Consider the following 24,206-nt stretch of genomic DNA (forward strand, 5'->3'; position numbering starts at 1 on the left):
CAGTATCGTGATGTTTGGAAGTCCCTACAAAAAGCATAGGCTTTTTGTAGGTTCACTGCAGGACATAGGTCCTGCAGTGGACGTCTGATATGATGATGATGATGACATACATAAGAGTTTCATACAAAGAATATTGAACGGCTCGAGTTGATACGTTGCCGATGCTTTTCCGAGTTGATATGTGTGTTATGACCCTAACCCGCATCGCCAACATCCGACGTCGGACGTTATTATTGGCTCATAGCTCGTAATGAGGTGACGCAATCGGCCGACTGATCGCTCGAATGATCGACAGCCGTGTCCGTAGTAAACACACGCGCTCGTCATTCACCGACCGGAAGCGGCGCATGTGTGAGTGTGTCCGACGTACGCACTTCGCATGTGTTGTCCGACGTCCGAAGAGGTTGATCGAGGTTGTGCTTACCAGATAGAAAGTACTTTTTAATCAAATGTAACACTAGTTATGCTTACTATGGAGCTAGATGACGATAATGTATTGCTGTTCTGTCATATAAACTTTTTCCATGCAAATTTATCAAAACCGCGATTTTCATGGCATAGACATCTTCTAGACAAGCGCGCTTCATCTTAGACCTCATCAATGCTTTTCATTAGGCATGATTGGAGTGTAGTGGGTGAAAAATACTTTCACATCTTCAAAATATGTAAAAATCATCATTGAAATAAGCCGAGCCGTTGTGGAGAAAACTGACCTTAATCTTAAGGTTCTTTCGTGCCTGATGGAAAGCAGACCTGAGGTTTAAATTGGAGGCCTAAAAGGTGCTTTACTCTTGCCTAGGAGATGCCTAGCATTGAAGGTGTTCAAATTATAGTTCGTAGGGAATGGAATGGAATGCAAAACATTTTTGCGAGTAGTCTTGTAATCCATTAAGTTGCCACAGTTCCCAGTGTCTTGCTGTTTTGTGGTAAAAATGCAAATAGTTATGTTGATATAATTGAGAATTATTTTCGTCAATAATAATATTTGATCAAACTTAGTATTTATCTGGTGAACAGGAAGGTGAAGGGTCTTTCTTTAGATCGTGTAGGTGTACACATACCTATAGAGATAAATTATGAAGTAATTCCTGTACTGGTGGTGTTCCTTATACATGCTTTGCGGAGCACGTGACGCTATGCCTCCCACGTGCTGCTATGGTCGATGTCTGTCTGTGGCACGCTTATTGCAGCTTTCAATAATAATACTCTCGTATTATAATAGAAGTATCTGTAATCCGTGGTTTGTGAGCTTAGCATGATGTTCATTACTAGTACGATATGTAGTAGACACTTGATTTTTCAGACATTTAAATAAACTAGGAGACGCCGCACGGATTTACCTGCGTGGTTTCCGTTTCCTTAGAACGGAATAAATAAAAATAGCCTAAAGCCTTCTTTGATAAATAGGCAATCTAACGCTGAAATATTTTTTCAAATCGGACCAGTAGTTCCTGAGATTAGTGCGTTCAACCAAATAAACTCTTTAGCTTTTTAATATTAGTATAGATAAAAGAATAAATAAAAAACCGCATAAGTGCGAGCCCGACAAGGGCTCCGTACAAATCATACTTCGTCGTTAATAGGAAAATGTACCTACATCATAAAAATAATTAAGAATCTGTTTATGCTTGTCCGACTGAAGGCCTGTCATATGATACCCTATACGATAAAATTAACTCAATACAGAAGTAGACCAAATTCTTTCATAAAATCGTGTAAGAAGTTAAGACCTCATTAGCACGAGAGCTTTTTTAACGGACGCTAAAAAAGCGTTTAAATATAGTATGAAGTTAAATAAAGGTCTATTTTCAAAGCCCAAAATTTAAAATCGGCGTTTTTGGTTCACACAACAGAGTTTTTGTAGTTGATGGCCTAGTCACAAATTTTGTATGCCTACTTGAAGCTATAAACGACATTTTTCGAAGTCATAATGTCGAAAAATAAAAGAACTATAATGTATTTTTGTACAATTCCTTTAAAAAATTTCTTTAATTCCAAAATCACAGTGATTTTACACCTACCTAACCTTAAAAATTCTTTAATTAATAATAATTATTATGCGCCCGCGAAAGTCCCTTTCAAGTTTCAAATCGGCTTAACCCGATAAATCCGGAAGATAAAAAAAATATTAACTAGATAAATCTCTGGGATTTCTTTTAGGCATCGTAAAACAACAACCTATCTGACACATTGACAAATGATTATTATTAGATTTTATCGCGTTAGAAATAAATTAAGTCGGTTTCTATTTATCTGCGATCTTACCAACGGCTTGTTGACAAGTGAAGCTGATTGCGAAGACTCAATACGGAATTATTGGACGTTAGGAGTTGGTCACACCGATGCACCCCACCGTGTGCCATATTGAGGGAGGCCAAGCCAGGCATGTAAGTTGAACCAAAATGACAGTTTGTGACGTGACGAGTTGCAGCGACAGTGATTGTAACATTATTTTGTCCAGGTAGAGGAAACACCTCGAGCAGGTCCCAGGACTTGTTACCTTGAGAGTAGGTTTAAATCTGAAGGGATCCCCCTTTAGAACGAATCAACACTCACCTTCCCTGCCCGACATGTTCTCCATGTCCACACTAAACAATTTATGGTAAACAATAATTACAACACAAAACATTATCAATAATTACAACACAATACATTATTGCACAAAATGACTAACGCGACTGGCAGCGTGACGGTGTCTACGCTGCCTAAAAAACAATTGGTAGAAAGTACCTACGATAGATGCATTGGTGCTATCAAACTTGCGTTTTAAGCCATCCAACACCACCGTGTTTCCGCCTGAAGAGTATCGTTGGTAGGGAAAAAATAAAGAAGCTTAAGCGCTATGCCTCAAGGTAACTGGTGCAGAGCACGTTGTTGTATGTGTCAATAATGTATACAGTATTAAACGGTTCTGAAATTTTAGACAACAAACGTTAGATTCCGAAAATTCAGTAGGTACCTACTTATTCACATTGCAAAGATCGTTGTTCAAAATGATAAATGTTTTTCAAATAAATATATTACTAATTCGAAGTATCCCATTTATTGGTAGATCGAAGAACACCAACCTGAAAGCAAAGTGTGTCCAAGGCTTAAGCCTGCTGTAGACGCGCCGATCTCTCGTGTACAATTACGTTGATCGGATTAATGGGCACTCGATACTGTTGTAAAGTTTAACGTCTAATGCGGCTTAATTCGACACGAATTACAAATTAACGGCCAGACAAATAAAGCCTGTTGTAGTACGGATTAGACTTGGGCATTGTATTGCATACAAAGTGAAAATCTTCTGCACTAATAGAACTAATAAAAAGATTTTGTTGGTTAAGATTATTGCGTTTTAATGATTACTTTTGGTGTTTGCTGACTAAATGGCAGGCGTCCACTGATCCGCATCGTACGTATCGGATACATCGCATCATACGGATTTTTAATTTTAATGTAAAATCCGTTCAATGCGGTTCATTGGACGTACATCTATACAAAGAATACTGAAATCCGTTTGATGCTTTCCGTCCGATACGTACGATTCGGATCTGTGGACTGCTGCCATAACTATCTCAATGCATTGTGTCAGTTACGAGTAACCTCGGTGATAATGTAATTACGAGTATGTAAAGATTATACTGAAACTTGCTTAAATAAGTTATGAGATGATAATTAATTTAATTTTAGGTCTAGGATCAAAGGGCTTATAGCATGCTAGCAGTTAATGTCTAGCATTTGGTAATTTTGATGATGATAATGACAGCCACCATGATAATGATGATGATTAAAAGTGCTTTTGTTACAAGTTCCTCGATTAAAGGGTGATCGAACATTCATTATTTATGTTATTGTAGAGAGGTATCAATGTTGGTATAAATAAGAGGGTATTTGACTTGAGCTCAGTTGATTGTGAGGCAGCATAGATACCATCACGCTGCCAGTCGCGTTAGTGATTTTGTGCAATAATGTTTTGTGTTGTAATTATTGTTTAGTGTGGGCATGGAGAACATGTCGGGTAGGGAAGGTGAGTGTTGATGCATTTTAAAGGGATCCCTTAGACCTACCTACTCAAGGTCACAAGTCCAGGGATCTGCCCGAGATGTTTCCTCTACCACAAAGTATTGGTACAATAACTGTCGCTGCTACCCGTCACGACACTTTGTCGTACAAACTATATTACATATCGTGATTGACATAATCATCTATTTTATATAGCAAGCGTGAAAATACAGTTTAAATTGTATTCATTCAAGCATTATTTCAGTTCATCATGCATATTAAAGCTCCAGTACTGTAACTTTTACACCGCATGAGTCATACGTTGTTAAATCATTTAAACAAACATTCGCATCCGCGAGCGAACACGCCGCGTCAGTTCGTGTATCGAGGTCTACACACGCCTATCGGGCTCTACCAAATTAATGAATGAAGACAACTGAAACGAGGCAAACTAAATAAATATAATAATGGTTGGAGTGGATAGAATGGAAGAATAAGACAGTGCCGACTACACTAGGAAGTGGGGTGATAAGATGATAGTTTCTTTAGCGTTTTTCCTTCGCCTTTTGAAACACGTGATATTTAATACCATTATAATGCAATTGAAGCCATGATGGCCCAGTGGATACGACCTCTGCCTCCGATTCCGGACGGTGTGGGTTCGAATCCGGTCTGGGGCATGCACCTCCAACTTTTCAGTTGTGTGCTTCAGTTGTGTGCGTTTTAAGAAATTAAATATCACGTGTTTCTAACGGTGAAGGAAAAACATCGTGAGGAAACCTGCATACAAAAGAATTTCGAAACGTAATTCTTTGTGTATGTGAAGTCTGCCAATCCGCATTGGGCCAGCGTGGTGGCCTATTGGCCTAACCCCTCTCATTCTGAGAGGAGACTCGAGCTCAGCAGTGAGCCGATTATGGGTTGATCAAATAAATAATAATAATAATGATGATAGACAAAGACAAAGTAAAAAGCCTCATGTTGTGGAACTCGTTTGCGTATGTACTATTGCGCGTCGTCGGTTCTTGTATCGAGGTCTCTCAAACACGGCTATCGGGCACTTCGAGTTAATGAATGAACGAAGCCACTCGTAGTTTAAACGAGGCAATTTATGCAAACAAGCAGCCTCCATTGACTAGCCGCCAGCCGTGTAACGGTCCGTCCGCTGCCACCGCTTGCAGGTCGTTACCGATCTCTCATAACGAGTTTTTTTTTTATTGCTGTATAAATAAAAATTTATATTGGTTTAGTTTTTTTTTTTTTTGCTTCATATGTGAGACAAGTTTGCGCAAGTCGAGTAGGTATATCTTTATGAAGCTTCCAAAGGAAGAAAGCTATTAATTTGGAGCGCTTTTTTGCTGGTTTTTTTTGGTTGAATAATATTAGTAATTCATTAATTATAGGATTCAAATTATTAACTTTTATTTATTAATATTAATTAATATTATATGTAAAAAAAACCTTGGAAGCTAATTAGGTTATTCGACTTTTGGTACATATACTTACCTATATACAAGTAGGTAGTAGTAAGTTAGTCTATAATGTAAATAAAAATAAACTGCGTACAGTTAATTTATAAATAATTTATGGATACCCTTAAAAACAATAAATCCCAATTCGTTTAGAACTGAATTCCGATTTCTGTGTGTCTCTGTGTCCTGTGATATGACATTATTTCGAAAAAGTTAATTATTCTAGCACTTGTAATTCAAGTACGTCACTTAGGGTTACAATCACAACCTGCAATTTCGCACAAATATCGCGTTTTTGGACAAGCCTTGCCTCGTCTTGATACTAGATGTTAGAGTAAAAGCTCACATGTTATGATACCAGTTTGCGTATAGTCTGGGTTCTATGATGACACTTCCATGATATGCGGGTGACGGGGGGCAAGACTGTGTGGGTGTGAAATCGTGCCTGCGGTGAAGTGAGGTAAATCAATCATGGGTTTGTCATTCATCGCTACGCACCCTGTGCGGACCATCGGGAGTGTTACGAACGAAGTTGTCAAGCTATAGGTAACTGACTCACGTAAGTCAACGAGCAGTTTTAATGTCCACATCATCCGGCAGACTAACCCGCTGCTCGTTCATTAATAACATCGTAATAATCCCATGTTTTATACACATGTTAATGGTATTCTCCTTCCTGGTGGTAATCTCTTGGAAATCGTTGCGAGATTCTCACGAATAACTTCCTTCGCAAAACTAATTAGCATCGCTTTCGTAGTTCATTTCATTTTAGTATATTTTTAACCGATTTAAAAAAAAGGAGGAGGTTTCTCAATTCGACCGTATATTTTTTTTTATATGTATTTTATACGCGCATAACTTCGTCATTTATAGACCAATTTGGGTAATTCTTTTTTGGTTGCAAAGGATATGTTCCGAGGGTGGTACCATGATAAGGAATCCAGGATCTGATGATGAAATCCTGGAAAAATCGAGAGGAACTATTGAAAATTGTAGAGGCGGCCAATGCGTTTCCTTATTTTTTCATAAAGTATTTTAATGCACTACAACTTACTGAAGGTCTGGAGTCGATCTGATGATGGAACCGAATCACTGATAAGGGAACACGTAACAGTTTACAGTAGTTACCTTGTGTTTGTGTGTGGTTGTTTCAAATTGATCAGAAGGTAGCACATACAATATTATTTTTTGCTTAAGTTTAGTGGATACATTTATGTGATTTTGAAGTGGGTTGTTTTTTTTTATTAAAATTTTTTCATAGCTATAGTATGTAATTTGGATATTTATTTGAAACTTGCTGTGTACTTGTAGATTGCGTTTCCGTGAGAGCGAGATAAATGTAGCTTATACATTCCTGGTTATAAATCTATCTCAGTGACAAATGTAATACAGATCCAATCAGAGAGCCGTTACAAAAGTTTTTCAAATGCAGAGCCTTCTTGATGCCATTAGCGGTGTAAGTAACTAGTGTTTTCTCAACATCCCTAAAATTATGTCTACCATCAAAACGTAAATTGTTAATAACTAAAAAAAAAAGTCCATTTATTACAAAGTACGCAACAAATTGTATTTTTACAAATTTTATTCGAGTTGTTAGTTTGTGTTTGGTCAAGTTTGTTTAGCTACATATATATTCTGTGGTTTACATAGATAGAGATTTTTGGCGTTTTATTATACTTTGGTCACAGAATAAAGGTGAAATCCATAAAAACCCAAACGATACGCGTCTTCTTGACATCAGCATATTCAAACTTTTTTCATAATTTGTATTTCAAAATTTAACACTAACAACATTTTACGTAAATTAATATAAAAATCAATCAAAAATGCAGTGGGTCGCGCGGTCGCCAGGTCGTGGTCGCGCCACATGGTCGCCAAGAACGGAAGTCTACCTTTAGAGCGAAGGTCTTATTTTATAAAATATATTTTTATTATAATTTTAAATTATCTACTTGCTGCCCACATGGTTTCGGTTGCGAGACAAATCTCGTCCGACCAGAATTTAGATTGTAGTCGAATAAATAGCTTGTAAAATGAGTTAATGAGCGTAAGTCGTGTTGTGATGCGACCGCCACGCTCGGCGGGCGCGGCGCGGCGGGCCGGAACCGGTTCACACGGTGAGGCGAATTTTCGTATTTCGCGATAATTTTAATATTTGTCTTTTTCTAGGGTTCCAAGGTGGAAAAACAGACTCAATCGACTCAAATTAATTTTATTCTATAAAAACGCAATAGTTAATTTTAATTTGACTAAATTTTTTTTATGTAAACAAAGGACATTCCCAGATTTGTATGGAGGCTGGGAGGTTTTATTCCAAGTGTCAAGCAAGCAGCATAAAATTATTTTTATCCAGAACATTAAATAGTCATTAAAACCAAAAATAACATATTTTTTGATGCACCATTTTTTAAAATATATATGAATATCGTTAAGCTGAAGAGTTTGTTTTTTTGTTTTAACTCGCTAATCTCAGGAACTACTGGTCCGACTTAAAAATTATTTTAGTGTTTGACCCCATTTATCGAGGAAGGCTATATATTATCCCCGTATTTCTACGGGAACGGGAACCACGCGGGTGAAACTGCGCGGCGTCAGCTAGTAAATAAAATAATGTATTTTTCTTGTCAGTTGGTAACATAAGTGTATATAAGTACCTAAGAATTTTTATCATGGCAATTTATCATCACCAAGTTAACATTATGAATATCCTTATCTGTCTATATTCACATCGGTGACCGTCTGAATGTCTATCTGTGCATCTACATAGGTCGCGGTTGGTGAATGTTATCCAGACATTTGTTTGACGAGGCTGGAATTCGGTTTGCTGGAATGTATCATGCATCTATGAAGACAGTTTTCCAATTACAAAAAAGTTAAGTTTGTCTGTTAATCCAGATTATCGTTAGATCAATGTGCAGTGTGGTTTCATAGTATTTTTGTTTGTAAATGATTCTTTACTAATATTACAAGAGAAGAAATATTTGATTGTTTGTTCATAAGGGATGATGTACATAGGCTATATTTTATCCGTATTTACATCAGGAACGAGAACCACGCGGGTGTAACCACGGGCCGCTTGCTAGTTTTACTTAAAAAAATTCAAATTTGTACGGAACTCTCGGTACGTCAAGCCAATTCTGATTCGGTTGGTTTTTTTTAATAATATTTCACGTCTTCTTAGCAGGTGTGCGATGACTCGGTCTTATTTGACATTTAAGATTAACACGTTTATTCAAGTTTCTTTTTTTATTTTATGAAAATCTCCAAAATAATGAATTTGTATTACATTGTAGGAGACAGACACGTAAAAGTCCTACGCCTCATTAAAAAATAATGACTAGGTATAATAGAAATGAATGGAATAGAAAGTGATGAAGGAATAGACGAGAAATTTATGCTGTGCCAATCCAGTAAATAAATAAGGAGTGAGGAATGAGAGATGATAATTATTTTGGCTCGTTGGCTATAAGAATATTATGTCTAGGTATATTTGCTAATGGCAGGTGTCCACTGATCCGCATCGTACTGGGAATTTCATCATTATCCATTGACGACGATCAGACCAATGTCCAAAATTGGTCTCTTGCATGGATTTCTAAACACAACGGTCTCGAGCCGCCAACATCCAGCGGCTCCCTGCAAACCGCGCAGCGACCAACACTGCGCTTTCCGATGCGAAGTCGCCATTCCAGCACTTTGGGACCCCAACGCCCTTCGGCTCTTCGAACTATGTGGTCTTCACGACTCGCTGAGCTATGTCAGTGACTTTGGTTCGTCGCTTCATCGCCTGCTGAGTGACTTTGAGCCTTCTCCATAGCAAGCGACCATGTGTCGGATCCGTATGTCATCTACTAGACTGGGACTGGGAATTTACTTATTAGAAACAAAAGCTCGACCTCAGGGCCTATTGATCCAAAACAAGATAGACTAACCACCGGACCAGTGAGGTAATCTGAACAGTTAAAATATTAAAAACAAAACACCAAGCTCGTTAGGTCGTAGAGCTGTTTGACTCGTGCGGCCGTGGGCACATTCCGAGCTTTATTTTCGTATGTCGCGACGACAGGCGGATGTTGCGTTATTGTTTTTGTCTATGAAACATATTTTAATGAATATTTGCGAAGTTAGTTATAATAGCTCTTGCTTGATGGACCACCACCAAGTAATGCCTCTCCAGCTCTATCACTCATTGTATAGTTTACACAATAAGTGAATAAAACGTAACTGTCATATTTCAGGACAGTGCCTGCCATGGTTCCAATCGATTCTCTTTTCTACAATCGCTAAAGCTAACTAAGATAAGGGGGCATTCGAGACTGCGGTTATATAAAGAATTCCATTAAATGTCGTTAAATTGTATATAATCAAAAATTATCATTTTACTACCTCTTAGGATCAACAATATACAATCATACATATTATAGATTATAGAGTATTTATCTATTCTTGCATTTTAAAATACGTAATCGTAGTGGAAAGACTTATCGACGTGTTATTGCAACGTGTACTCCGCAGAACACAAGTTCCTTAGACATTTTTAATTAATTTTCCTTAAAGAATATAACCCTAGAGTTATGGGAAATACACCCGAGCATTCTGTAAAAGTCATATATAAAGTCCTAAAGTCATATTATATACTATGCAGAGGATTTTATTATGAGAGGACGACAAACCTGTTATTTATGTATAAGAATTCAATTACGAGATCTCGCCACATTTAAATACTTATCAAAACAGAATCAAACCTACAGACGTCATAACTTTTAACTTTAATGTGAGTTTCATCATTTCTAAACTGAAATGCGTTAGCTTTTACATTGTGCGATATGTACGATCAGATATCGTATTGATATTAATCATTTCCTACCACTGATTTGATCGACGACATGAGATATCAACTGTATAGTAGTCAGTAGGCCTGTGATACGCGCAAAGAGATATCTCGTGAAGACTTAAAAGATATAGTTGACCAATAGTGACCTCGAAAATAGGGCTTTCTCATTCATCCGACAACGCAAAGAAAAATTACAAACACCTCAACATCTGCACAGCAGAAGTGCATTATTAAACTATGCAAAGGGGAAAATATGTGACTTTTTAACAGATGGAATTGAACCATTTTACCAGAATTCCATGCATACCAACTACTCATAGACAGACGTTATTTTATAAACATGTTTCTGTTTTCCTGATATTACACATACAATACGACTTATTACAACTAAAGCTAAACCATTTTCCCGAAATGAAATTCTAATAAAAAAGTAATAAATGGCATCATCGGATCGGATAGAACGACAAAGCTCAAACAAGGAATGCCGATTCGGATTACATTTGACATGGTCTAATGTTGATTGTGCCGCCCACCTCTGACCCGGCGCGGCACGCGACTCCGTCCAGTTATCTTTGGAAGTTTCCTCAAAACGTGCCTTTCTAAATTGTCTAATCGTTCCGCCCATAAATGGCTTTGCTTTGTTACGAAATGTCGCCATTCGTGACCCGAGACTCCGCCGCGATCACTTCACGTAGGTGACGATAGCTTAGTTACCGTTAGTGGCGTATGACATTTATAACTATTAGTTCCGATAACTATCAGATTGTTTATTATTTATGTAGAGTTGATTGAGCTGTGTCGCTGCTACAGAAGTGGCATCAATAGACATAAATAAATTTAGAGTATCTTCCTGTGATTTCAAAATAACTGTTTCTCAAGTACTTTTCTACACAGTACTTTTTGTCTATCAGTCTGTCTGTTTACCTAGACTAATAAAAATTGAAGGAACGGTTGAATCGATTTTAATAGGACTATCACTGGTAGAGAACGGAGTTCATTAAGCTATGTAGGCTTTATTATTTTTTATCCCAAAAATCCTCGCGGGATTTGTAAAAATGGATAGTTAAGAAGGTGCCCTTTCGCTCTTGCATTTAAAGTGTTAAAGTTTTACTTGCATATTGCACCAAACAAAACCGCGAGCAAGGGTTGATTTATGTTATTTTTTCGCGTCGACGTGAAATTTGGTTTTAATTTTTTTTTGTGAAAATCGGATTTTTCGAAAACTACCTTCCAGTCGGTCATCTGGAGGTTTAGTGCAGTTTAATGTCAGAACTCGTTAAGTGTTCCGAGTATGAGCTGTTGAGATAATGAGTGCGCGTGAAAAATGCCCTCATAACATGCGAGACGAGCGCCGCCCCCGGCTAGCGGGCTGAGGGCGCGTTCATATAGAAAACAAGCATGTGCTATTACCTTAAAAGCCTCAATAGCTCAACGGTATTGGGGCAGGACTCATTATCGACAGGTTGTGGACATAATCCCGCCCTTAAGACTATTATCACTCCGAAAAGTCTTTTGCGACTAATTTAGAGGGGGGATGGGGTTATTGGTCACATTAATTAAAAGATATAGCAGAATTCTTTTGTAAAAATCGAGTTTTTATTATGATGCAGACTTGACTTACCAAGAAACTCTCAACGTAATCGGTTTTTCACTCCAAATACCGGAACATCTTTCTTTCGTAGTAATTTTTATGATGATTCTGATAACAGACGCTTAGTGGATTTAACATTAATTACATATCATTGTTATGTGATGATGGTGATGATGATGACAGGATATGGAGCTTACCGGGTCTAACTAAACAGTACGTATCTCTAATAATAATGTCTAATTCTTTAAAAATCTCTATCAGATGTTACTGATAAAGATTGGGATGTGCTCTCTGAGGCACGGGTTGTTTGATCTTACGCATTGAAGCAGAATACATGCAGAACACTGCATGTCCCTACCTACAGGCTAATTAACAATCTTTGACATATGCTAGTTGACATATACGAAATTGAGATTCTAGTAACAAATGTCATCCGGTGCTTACTGATGGATATCATACAGTATGTAGATGACATGTTGTTAATGGATTTGATGTTTATGTTGCTAATAAAGACCAAAATAGTGAATAGGCAACCTGGACATAATAAGAAGCCTTGTCTGTGAACTGTTCACAAAACCTCTACACTTTAAGATATCTCAAACGCTTCAACCGATGAAGATACGCCCTTATAAGACGTGCACACCTCCGCATCGGTTCGCAATGATCATCAATTGGCGGTAATTGCGCTGTGCGGCCGCGGCGCGAGTCACGAGAGCGGACCCTCGGCACAATTGCGGGTAATGCGCGCTTTTCCACCCGAGATAAAGCCACAGGCTCATACGATAACGGGCCGAAAGCCTGCTCTACCTAATTATTTGTCAGCCCATAATCTTACAAATTTTTGACAGCCTCTGAAGCTCAACGATATGCGCGGTAGAATTACAAGACGGAGGTCCTGGGTACGATCCCCGGCTGGTTCTATTGAGTTTTTCTGAATTGGTCCAGGTCTGACTATTGGGAGCTTCGACCGTGGCTAGTTACAACCCTGCCGGCAATGACGTACTGCCAAGCGATTTAGCGTCCCGGTACGATGTCGTGGTTTTCATCCTATTCCTAACAAGTTAGCCCGCTTCCATTTTAGATTGCATCATCGCTTACCATTGGGTGAGTTTGTAGTCAAGGGCTAACTTGTAAAGAATAAAAAATAAGAAGGAGAATTAAGGTTAAGGATTTTGTTCCTGGAAAATTACCTTCCGCAGTTTTTATAAACACGTTAGATCGTGATCATATACTTTTGACAGAAGGGTAATGAGTAACGAGGCAGGTCCTACCAGTAGGTATTAAGGTGTGATTTTTGAAAACTGTTGTTGCACGAAGAAATTCCAAAAATTTGTGCTGACTGGGCAGCAAAATAATAATAAAAGTAATAGGGTAAAGGATGGAAGATTGTATGAAGTTTCTTAAACGCGGACTCTGGTTAACCGCTGGTAGTAACACAAAATTTCTCTAAAAGGTTAACACCATATCACAGATATTGGTGATCATCAACAAAATTAGTATAAATATATTGACAACACAATCGTTTAGCGACTTCTGTCGTCGGCTCGGCGCCGGCGACTATTTACATAAATATTTTTCAATCGATTTAACGGCCGACGCCGGGGAATTGGGTGGAATACCTGCTTTCATCGGTTATTGCTACAAAATGTATTATTTTTTTCGAAATCGTGTTTTTTAACGACATATTAGCAAACGATTGAGATCTCTTCTGATGATCTTATCATATGGATGATCTTATCATTATCAGTCTATTTAAAAGGCTTGCTTTATATTCAGACTCAACTCAGCATCAACTTCTTAAATTCGGGCTGTTACTTAAAATTTTTTGAAAGACAGATAACCTCTGTCATCATTGCTTGTTACTGATTGCTTATAGCAATAGGGCCGCCTTTGCAAGCAAATTTTTAATTTAAAAAAAATATTCTTTTAATTTTTTTATTTGTTTTACATTGTGTGTAATAAAATATTTCTTGATTGATTATTTTATTTTTTTGAGTGTACTCTAACGACATCAATTTTCTATTTGCAGGTAAGACCAGCTCGTATTTCTCTTCAATGTCTATGTGATGTATTGGTAATTATTGGTAAGTCATTATTATTTCATTGCCCTGTAGGCGTAGCAAGCGTCAGCGATATAAATATCGTGAAGAGAAAGATACATATTGTCGACCAATAGCAGCTAAATTGAAATTATCGCTCTATCCCTTGTGATGGGACGAATGAAGGAGCACCTGATTCTATCGCTATTGATTTTTTTTTACCATGTTAATTTTAAGAAGATCACAGAAGTGTATGTGTTAATCTATCGCCAATAAAACCATTAGTAACGTTACGGAACCGTCGGAAGCTTGTCGATCTTCGCTTGTGTAAGACGCGCGTGGGTGGCTGACCTCTCGCTCGCGTGGGCCGCCTCTAAGGCAATCCTCACTCCTCAATTCTGTGCTTGTACTGCCAGTGAATAGATTTCCCCACTTGGTTTTCGCGTTGGCGGGAATAGTACCATTGGAAACCAATGACGTTCCTGAAAGCATAGACGTATAATTCGTTTGCTATAATGGCGGAATCAATAAGGGAATTGTCGCAGGAGAAGGACTCATCATTATTAACCCATATTACTGTTGAGCTTGAGTCTCCTCAGAATATAGGTTAGGCCAATAATCCACCGCGCTCGTCCAATGCGGATTGGAAGACTTCACACATGCAGACAATTAAGAAAATTCTCTGGTATGTCTATTTCCTCAAGATGTTTTTCATTCGCCGTTTGAGACACGTGATATATAATTTCTTAAAATGCACACAACTGAAAAGTTGGAGATGTATGCCCCGGACCGAATTCGAATCCAAACCCTCCGGAATCGGAGGTAGAGGTCATGTCTACTGGGCTATCACGGCTCTCACTCTCTCTCTATGTTAAAGTACGGTTCGTCTATTTACAATAGATCACAGATGAAAAGGTATACATTTCTCGCGTCGAACGAAGGCAGTTAAACTGCAAAAGGCTCGTAAAACTTCTTGAATTTCAAAATTTTACCGTCCGGCAGTAATTCAGCCCTCGCATCAGTACATAGTAGGCGGTGCGTACAGACAATAATATCTACTTTACTTTCACGAAATACTAGACAGTTCGTTTCTACTTAACTCCCACTGCCTAGATCTATGATCTTATCTGTTAAGATTCCTGAACTTAGTCTTTGCGGTCGTAAAAAAAAGTTATTTATGCGATAAATCCTAGCAACCAACTTTTATCTGCATGTGTTATACATATAAATAAGTAGCGACCGAAAAACTAAAACTATAAAAGTTCAATAACGGATGCCCGTGACATCGTATGCATGGACATCCTTTTATATAATGTCTAAATAACTTTAATCGTTTACACAGCGAACGCAACGAAAACTTTTAAAGGAATATATTTTTTCCGATTTTGGCATATTTTTCATTGATCACCCTTATTGGTCAGAGAATTCTGATGATGAGCCTTCCTCGATAAATGGACTATCCAACACAAAAACATTTTTTCTGTTCGAACTAGTAGTTTCTGAGATTAGCGCGTTGCAAAACGCCTTGGCTGTTTCTTTTTTAATACATTTATTGCCAATTAAGCTTTCGTAGTGCTTTATCACATATACCTACAGGTGTTTCACCTAAAAAAGGAAATCCTAAGAGTGTCTTATACAATAGGTTTACCTCAGAGAACGAATTTATTCGGCGGTGACCGTCTAAATCCGTAACACGATACCAAGCATCCGAGAGGCGCATTCGATCCGGCTCGAAGGCTAAAAAGCATGGCCGCCGCGTTGACACTCGTGTTTCCTTCACGAATTCCTAACTTTTTTGTGAAGCGTAACTAAATCCTTTTAATTAACAGCTGCGACGCGATCGTGTTTGGGCGAGGCTATCGGGTGACTGAAACGAATGGAAAATTATACCAAAAACGAAAAATCACTCGAGGGAACTTAATTCCCATGTTCAAAAAATACGTCGTCCTTAAAATTACATATACGTAGGCATATACTATTTACCACACATTTTAAAAATGGGAAAGTAAGTCTGTCTGTCTGTCACACCTTTTCACTCTGAACCGATTAGATGATGTTTGAATTTTGATACAGAGATTAACAGAATCTTGGAAAGAAAATACTACTTTTTATCGCAAAAATAGGTGAAATTGAGGATTAAAGTTATTGTGAAATTCCTTAATTTTTTTAATTTTTTAATTTTTCAGTTCTATTCCTTTAATAACTAATACCGAATTTGAGAATTAACGAAATTCTACGAAATATAAAGCATTTTTAGAGTATTAAAATTTCATGAAAATGTGTAAATATTTAAGTCATATTCTCAGGATTTGGTACATTATCTAATTGTTCTAATATAAAATGTAATTGGGCTAAAAAGAGGATGAGAGTTTTCACTGATTTTCTGGGAAACGAAGTCGTAGCAGTCCTGTAGTAAAATTACTTGTAAAAAAAGATGTCCCAATTTGTAGACCATAAACTAAGGGTTTAAGAGTTAATATAAACAGTAAAATCGTTAAACCTTTAGGAGTATAAACAAAACATGAATAAATTAATGCAGTAATGAGCAGATTGTAGTTAACACGCCGGAAGAGCTTCATCGTCGGGCGGACTCTGAGCCTGCGTAGAATATTACAAAGAGGCTGCAATAGTCAGACATACCCATTTTATATTCGCTTTTTTGACGGCCTCCGTGGCGCAGTGGAATGCGCGGTGGATTTACTAGACGGAGGTCCTGGGGTCGATCCCCGGCTGGACTGATTGAGATTTTCTTAATTAATCATTCTAAATCCACCGCGCACACCACCGCGCACACCACTGCGCCACGGAGGCCGTCAAAACCTTATAAAGCCACCACGGTCCAAACTATAATTGGCTATTGTACTGAGCTGTGTTTGGAGCATTGGCTGACAAAATTTCAGTTTGCATATAATGAGGTAGGTGCGGCTGTCGCAGACTCTCGTTCTACATGTTTATGCGCTGCAATCTTCATTATGATCATTATTAATATGAAATAGTGCCCCATCTCTAAGTTTATATGACCCGATACATTTTATGTCATCACCCATTAAGGTGATCATAACCCTTGTGGGTTATATTAATAACATTTTATTATGATTACTGCCATTTGTGTCAAGAAATAAATGTATGATTATTTCAATCGTTTCATATTGTAAGACTTAACTTTAATTATTAATGCGAATGTGAGTATTTACTCTTAAAAAAAGTAAAGCTTTCATACCTAAATAACTGATTTTAAAAATTCTGTTACTAATGGAAAGCTACATTATCAGCGAATAACATTTATTTTCGTATTTGGATGGGAACGGGAAGTGCGGGACGGGCTGGCGTTAGATGGTGATTTTTTTACTTTGTACCGAAAATCATGATTTTGTACAGGCAGCTACGAGTACATAAACGAGTATGTAAACGTTCTGAGCCTTACGTTATTAGCATTACCCCTCTCATTCTGATAGGAGACTCGTGCTCAACAGTGAGCCGAACATGGGTTGTTAATGATGATGATTTTTAAAAAGAGCAATTGTTGAGTTTCTTCTACTTCAAATAAGTGGTTTTTTTCTCTTTATTTGGTATACCAACAGACGTACAAATAATAAAATCTTTAAACATAAATGCAAGGAGAACAAAGATAAAATGCAAATCTAATTTTGATTTGATATGATTTAAATTATGTTTAAACAAAGTTGCAGTAACTTTAAATAGCTATTAAGTATAATCATAATAATCTACAAGTATCGTCTGTCTGTCCGGTCGTCAGCCGCTAATGACGCGGAAAACGCCCACGGAGCATTAAAAACTAAAAAGTTTCTTCTAAAACGGGGAACCCATCACTCGAATTGATTTGGTCGCATTTCCCTTTATGGCGTTCGCCAGATTACTCTGGTAAGATGGCGAGTGATAACTTTTTTTCGAAATCATTTTAATGATGATTAAATTCATAATTGGATGCCTCTGCTCTTAATTTATGTGTGTTCCCTTTTGTGATTTAAATTATGAATATTGTTAAATGTTCAAAATATGTCTCTTCGTCTTTTTTTTTAATTATGTCTATTTTGTTATAGAGCATTTTATTTAAACTTATCTTTCATTTTTAATATACATTATTTACGTAGATTAATTTTGGGGGTAAATATGTAATATATTTTTTGTTTTTTCAAAATATTTTTTTTGCATTCCCAGAAAAAATAAGCATTTATCCCACCATGCAGTAGTTGCAAAAGCAGTTTTTAAGAAAATCACTAACGTATATCTATCAGAAAACCTTTTAATCCCTTAACAACAATCGGCAGTATATAGTATTTAACTGTCGTTATTATATTAGAGTAACTTGATCAGACCGCTTCTCACCCATTGGGACCCGTAGGAATGCGGGGATGAAATATTGCCTATGTTATTCGTTATTAATGTAACTTTCCATTTATGAACGAATTTTGAAAAAACGGCCCATAAGTTTCGAAGCCTATGCTCTACAAACATACTAATAAAAAAAACTGTAATATTAGTGTAGATATTATTTTAATTGCCCAATATTTGATTGGTACAATGAGGTGGAACCTTTTTTAGGGTTGTGCCAAACATGACATAGGTGTTCTGATGCTAAAACTACTTTTGGTCTAGACTTGCCCAAGCAGTCGAGGTAATATTTTAAAATACACGTTTTTCTTTCTTTCTTCTTTCAAAATTTGAATTAAAAATTTCTATACTGTTTGTTTAACTAACGTGTTCGTCTTGCCAAAACATAATCAACATATTTTATAGGAGAGCTCAGCGATCAAGTTTCCCAAGTGCGGTCAAAAGTTCATCGTCCACACTCCTACGCAGTTTCGAGCGAGCCTGTACCGGCGTGTCTCCGGTACACTCGGCCACAGCTGTGACTTACAGCCGTAGACTTTACTAGGCAATAGAAATGCCGTGTTTCACTCCAGACCATAGACACCGAAAATGTCGCCGCCTATTATATATATATTTTGGATATAGTATAAAAATCATGTTCCAAATCAATCACAAAAGGTTACTAACTGTAATCATCTTTTAACTACATTGCTTTCTTATAATACATTGCTTTCTTTCAATAGCAGCGAGAATATGCCGATGTCTAGATCCAGGTACCCGCCTGTGACGCTCGCTTAATTTGAGTGGGACACGCCATTTCTATTGCCTTTTTAATACTCATATGTTTTGAACAGTACACTTTACAGTTTTATTTGAGACATTGACGTGAACGGTTTTCCATTTACATATAATAAAGATTCCGGCCCACTGCATCCGATGTCATCTTCCATGGCTGCCACGAAGGTACTGCCTACTCTATTATGTGTGTAATTTAATGCGTGTCCACCATGCCTTTTGCTTGTTAAAACTATTGTGGTCTTATGTATGCTGTGTATTTTAATAAATAAACCACATATTATAGTTTTCTATACTACTTAAAAATTGATACTTATTTGTAATATTATTAAGAGTTAAAGTATATGGTATTGTAGGCGGTAGTCTCTGTATCTACTGAACCGATTTGAAATGTTTTTACTAGAATGCTAGGTTATTTGTGTTGTGAGTGTATATTTTACCTTCTAATTCTCATGGGAACGAAACTACGCGGTTAAAACCGTGGGGCGTCTGCTAGTTCCTTATATGGGGACGTCAGCATATCTTTCAGCATTCAAACCCCATCTTTTTTAGCCTAGTGGGAATTGCATGTTTTTCTAGTGCTCGAACTGTGACAGCTTCTGCAATAACGGAAACCGCTACAGTGTCATTGAGTTGCCTACATCAAATACTCAAGTAAAATACATAAGAAAACTGCTTAGATGTAGCCAAGATTGAATCATTGCCTTATTTGTTGAGTTGCAACAGCTAGTGTTTAATAGGGTACCCAATAAGCGGGCGTCCATTGAACAGTCCCACGCGAACAACTGATTGTTCTATATTGTTCACTATCTCTAACAGATCGAGCCGCTAACAGCTGTAACTTTCAAAATCAGAAGTGGGATTATTGTTTACGGGAAGCTGTAACAAAACACAAATCTAGCCTTTCGATCTTTCACAATTAACCTCAATAGAACATATGCGAGGGGCCCTGTTGTGACAAGTTTACATTTACATATAATAAATATTTCGGCCCACTACGAGTATATTGGGCCTCCTCTCCAGTTGTGTGTGCTCCATACAAGCACTGGTGTTTGAATAAAAAATAAATAAATAAATAAAATCTTTATTCACCAAAAAAAATATACAAAAAACCATAACATTGCCTGTGGTCTCCACACTAGATTGATCTGTATCGTGGAGACCAGGTAGGATTTTCTAATGCTTTCCGTTGGACTAGGACTAATTACAAAAATTACAATAAATAGGACTACATTACAAAAAGAAAAACATTACAAAAAAGAAAAGTAAAGTAAAACACTAAGCAGAAACATTAGATGGTGTACACAATTATTTTAGCTTATTTCATATTTGCATTGAGTAATTCTTCAGTGTCTGTATAAGGTAAACTTTTTAACCAATTAGTTATTGTTAGACTTGCCTGATTTACTGAGAGGTTGCAAAGATCACAGGACCTTGCAACAAAGTTGTAGACTTTTGCATCGACATATGGTGTGAATCGTCGAGCGAACTCAGTTTTCGCAATTGGGAGATTGACCTTGACTATTCTTTTTCCAAATACCTTTTTTTACATTTGGGGATTGTAGCAATTGTCTATGTTTTGACAAAGCTGCTTTTAATATAAAGAGTTGACGAACTGTAAGCACCCCACTATCTTTATGTAGTAGTGCGGTTGAATATTTGTATGGTTTTTTTAGCATTACTTTTAATACTGATCGTTGAGCTCTCTCTAGATCTATTAAAATTGTCTTTGCTGCACTTCCCCAAGATAGAATGCAATAGTTAAGAAGCGACTGGCATAATGAAGTGTATACTAATGTTAGGGTTGACGCGTTCGCTATATCGCGTATTTTTTTCATTATACCGATGATTTTTCTGACTCGTTTAGAAAGGAAAGCAATGTGTGGTCTGAAGGAGAGCTTATTATCGATCTGGATCCCAAGATATTTAATGACGTCGAATATATTAATGTTTGGCTCATTCTTGTTCTATGGAATTTTATGGAGAGCTCATGTTACTATAGCATGGCAACTTCGTCGATGACACTCCCATGATATGCGGGCGACGGGGGGGGGGGGAAGGACTGCGCGGGTATAAGGTCGTGCATGTTATAATTTGATGATTACAAAACGGCTCAAGTGGTTGAAGGTTACCTACTGTTTTTTGGCTAAGTGGCTAAAGCGATTAAGAAGATCCCAATAACAAAAGCTCGCCTTTTGTATTCTACTTCTTCTGTACAATTTTTCTGTTTTATTGTTTGCTTCCTAGTTTGTTGATATACAAAGTAAAAGAGAAATGGATAGAGAAAACCTCGCGTATGAAAAAAGTTGTATAGGCTTGATCGATACTTTGTTTTACAAGAATGAGCTTGAAAGACGCATGAAGTTAAACTTATAGGACGCGAAAATTAATTATCCGACATCGTTCGGTAAAGGCTAATCAGTGGAAAGGGTCATGACCCTCATTAATGAGGAATAAGAAGCATGCATAGAGTTTAAATGTAAACCTTATGAACGTTATATTTAAAACATCAAAAAGATCTATGTCCAATTGATCAAGAAACTCCATTAGCGTATGGTTGTATAATAAAAATATCACAGTAAGAGTGATTGATTGATTTTGTGAAAATATCTAACGTGGTAAATATTTATGGCACACGGAGACCTAATGATAGACATTTGCCGGGACGGTAAAAAACTTAATACATCGAGGTCGAGTACTTTGAAGCGGGCACTTTGTGGAACGGATTTTTTTTATCCAGCACCGGTGCGGTGGGTCTATGAATTATTCCTGCGTCGACGCTGCATATTTATGAAACTTTTTACATGACACGCGACAAATTGTGTGTCATGATAGCCTTTTTATGGCTCTATCAATAACCGCGTCCTGTTCGATTTGACTCTGCAAACAGGCAACTGTAACTTTAAATTAGCTGGAGTTTGGAGCAGTTAAGTGGCATTCTTTTTAGTAATTGTATTGAGGGTTTTGACTAGGTTTTAAATTTTCGTATCCGAAATTCAAATTTAGCATTTTGGATGGCGTGGTGCTGTTTTATTCTATAAATCCATTCTTCGCTGGTTTGTTTTTTCCGCTGTTCATATTGTAAACGTTTACTCAAGCATACTTTTCGATGTAAAAAAAAATCTCATCATCATCATCATCATATTTTTATTAGCCTATATTGTTTAGGAGGAAATATGCTTAGACGGGCTATGATTCTTCAATGCGTTCTGGCGGGCTTAAAGTGATAATATTATTTGACTCGTTCCTCCCAATCCGTTGATAATGATAATTACCAGGACTGAAGGCTCTCCGATGCGCGCGGATGTGGTAACACCAACTTTCCTGTAATAATACAACTACTCAGACCAATTCCCTTTGGACTTGTATTGCACTTAAATTCGCCAACAAAATTGACTGTATTTTTTTGAGGGGGACGTGGTAAATTCAAAATATTTAAAAATATTTACCACACAACTATAAATTTAAATCACACGTATAATTAAAAAAAAATAAACAGTTTATAGACGTAGTTTGTATACACACATTACATCGTGATAATTTAACTTATTTGACAGAGGGGTAAGGTCTAGCGAGTCTGGTCCTATGGTAATTGATCTGAGATGGAATATAAGTACGAGTGAACACATCAATATCAAATTTTAACAGTTAAGAGCACGACCCGTAAAGTGTTATTATACGTGGACCCGTCACACCAACGAGAATTAATAATCACTCATATTATACGTGTGTGACCCCGCGCGCCCGCGTCACACTCATATGGGTCCCGTCATATGGATATGAACGTTAATTTCGTCACACAGCTTTTTAAATTACTATATTTTTATTATTTGTATTAGATTATAGTCCAACCATTAACCGTTTGACCCTGCGTCTTGGAATAAGCTCTCTGCACACTGATATACGAAAACGTAGATATGTAAAATATTAGATGTTTTTCAAGTCTATAACTATGACTCACTTTTAATTAGTGACATCCACATCAGAATTCTTCACTCATAATAATATAGTCTGCGTAGATTTAAGGAAACCGCTGGTACTATTTTATTTAATTTTTACAAATAAAGTATCCTATGTTCGTCTCTAGGATGCATTACATTTCCGTGCCTAATTCAGATTCAGCAGCTAGGACAAAACTAAGAAGCTCATATCCATTTAATACCTAAAAGTAGTTTTGTTTTTCAAACCGTCACACTTACACACAAACGTACATAATTTAGTCCTACTTCTCATCTATTCCTAATTTTGTGGCGTCGTACTTTATTATGAAAAATAATATTCAAAACTGTTTCAATACCAATTGTCAGTGTTTTTTTTTCTTTTTTTACCATGTAAATTATATATCTTTTGTAAGAAGTACAGGCATAAATGAAATAAAGCGTTATTAAGAAATAGCGTATCTGTGGTACCTTTATATATCAGTGTGACGCTTCAGGCTGTGCAGCTCTCGAGGCGACTTTCACGCTCCGTGGGCGTCACCTGTCGTGCTGTCTCTGCAAACATACATTTACAACTATAATCAACAAAAAGCAACCTTATTATTATTGAATAAGATATAACGCTACTGTAAGAAATAATAATGCCACAAAAACAGACTATTACAACTAAAACCAGCTGAAAACAGCCTTATGTCTTTGAAATAAGATGTATTGCAACTGTAAATAATGATATGCCACAAAGTCGCCCACAGACTGTTATATGCTAAATTGGTACGAGATTGCACATTTTGCAAGCGACGATGGTTTCCGAATATCGAAAAAACCATAACGATACTCGTAGAGTAGAATGATCCTAATTTGATAAAAATAAAATAGAGACAGGACTTGCTATCAATATCATCATCATTATCAGTCTATTTTCAAACAGTAAGTACAGGGACAGACATCCATCTTTATGGGAGAAGGATATGGGGCTTAGATCCACCCCGCTGTTCCGATGCGGGATAGCGGGTGGGATATCACATTACAATTAGGTACTATAACTACTGTAAAGTCATCAACTTAAGGAATAGATACCTTCGGAGTCGGAGATGAAGCTCAATAACTATTTTTAACCGACTTCTAAAAAAAGGAGGAGGTTCTGAATTCGACGCGTATTTTTTGTTTCTTAACCAATATTAAAAATTCTTTTTTTTCTTTTATAGAGTTCTGCCAGAT

The 24,206-nt window shown here is 37.1% G+C and overlaps 1 protein-coding gene across 1 annotated transcript in view; it reads left to right on the top strand.

The window, feature by feature from the left end:
- LOC112044074 (bone morphogenetic protein receptor type-1B) overlaps positions 1-24,206 on the top strand; it is a 154,228-nt gene that overhangs the window by 94,084 nt on the left and 35,938 nt on the right. The gene's annotated exons all lie outside the window — the stretch shown is intronic.

The sequence above is a fragment of the Bicyclus anynana genome, chromosome 19 (genome assembly GCF_947172395.1).
Source record: "Bicyclus anynana chromosome 19, ilBicAnyn1.1, whole genome shotgun sequence".
Taxonomy (NCBI): domain Eukaryota; kingdom Metazoa; phylum Arthropoda; class Insecta; order Lepidoptera; family Nymphalidae; genus Bicyclus; species Bicyclus anynana.